Here is a 1,765-nt window from a genome sequence, read left to right as displayed (position 1 = left end):
AAATTGAGGCACAGAACAAGCAAGGCAGCCGCACACTGATCCAGTGATCAAAGAGCGAGAGACAAGAAAGACGAGACTCACCAAGCCATTTATCTCTCTGTCCTTCAGTTAATCCCACTTGTGTTTATCGGCCAGGCTGGCACAATAAACTATCTCACCCCCTTAATGTCGTTACAAAAGTAATCTGAAGCTTTCCTTGGATAGGTAATGTACTTGCGTTTCTCAAAAGGAGGTACTTGTTAAAAATTCAACTTGCTGGTATGCATACCTGAGACCACTTGGATGGGTCACAAGTAACTGCATGTATTTTACTAAATCTGCAAATGATATTAATATACATTAATTTTTAAGAATCATATTTGGAGTAAGAATTCACATTCCATCACATCAGATTCCTAATACTACAGAGAAATTCAGATGCGGAGTGTTTGTATCAGAAGCCAAAGAATATTGAAGCCACTTTATAGCTTTAAATATGAAAGTATTAAAAAAAATCCAGAAAACATTAAGTAAAAAGAAAAAAAGTCACCCCATAGTACTGCTATCCTGAGAAAAATGCTGTTAATATTTGGTGACCATTTGGGTGAATTTCCTTCCAGTCTCTGATGCCATATGTTCTGAAAACTCCATCAGAGGCCGTGTTTGTGTGTTTGCTCATCAAATTATCCACAATGCCTGGCCTATAGTAAGCACTCAAATACTTGCTGAATGAACAAAGTGACTAACTGAAACTCGGAGGATTCAGTCAGCCCTTGGACATTTTTTTAATGGCAGAATTAAATTATTCTCTGATTTCCATAGGCATCAATAACTAGTACTTTTGTGTCATTGTTCTAATGGTTTTTGTCATATTGATTAGACTAAAATCCATCTATTCTAAATAGATAAAAATTAAATATCTGTGGTGTAAGTGCTATTTTTATCCATGTTAGATCAGGAAAATGGGGCACAGAGATGTTGTACAACTAGCTCAGTATCACACAGTATATATCAGAATTGATTCCTGAGCCTATTGATAGTGAGATTTTATGAAACTTGGTTAATAAATATCTATCTGTTAATGGCCATAAAAGTATCCACCCCTCACAAACCAATATATAGCAGATGGTTAGCCCACAGAAAACTCAAGATATGTGATTATAGGATAGTAGATTTAGTCCTGGTAGCTATGGTTGCTATGTTTTGTTACAAAACTCTGCATATGGGTCTGCATATTCTCAGCTGTGGAACACTAAGTGTCGTGCTGGTACCTCTTAGGCGTTCCAACCGGAAAAGGCGTAAATATTTAATTTTACATTTCAGTTCACCACATCAGACACGCAAAAAACAAACAAAACGGCAAGCGTTCATTCTTAGTGCTAAAAGCGAGTAAAGTCCCAGCAACACTCAAGAGTCTGACCTTCCCAAGGTCTTCCGCTTGGGCTACACAGTGTAGGCCACCCTGTCGCTGCCACATCACACTCACCGATGCAGACTCACAGCGACCCTCCACGACAGGGTCGAACTGCCCCTGTGAGTTTCTGAGTAGCGCTCCGTCTTCCTCTCGCAGAGGGCACCTGCCGGTTTCGAACCGATGACCTTGCAGGTACCGGCCCAACGCGCCAGGGTCCTTCAAATCCAAAAGGCACCCACACCTCACGTACTTGCATAAGAGTCATCCTCCTTTTATGCGCCTGAAAATCACCCACGCTTTTAATCCCCAGTTGCAAGCAGGGCAGATACCCTCGTATCCCCTTCTCCCCGCTGTCGCCGTGCCCGTGCTTAC

This window comes from Echinops telfairi, unplaced genomic scaffold (genome assembly GCF_000313985.2).
Source record: "Echinops telfairi isolate 266 unplaced genomic scaffold, ASM31398v2 ScPeMD7_7424;HRSCAF=8462, whole genome shotgun sequence".
In the NCBI taxonomy this organism is placed as follows: domain Eukaryota; kingdom Metazoa; phylum Chordata; class Mammalia; order Afrosoricida; family Tenrecidae; genus Echinops; species Echinops telfairi.
Note: the sequence above shows the minus strand (reverse complement) of the source record.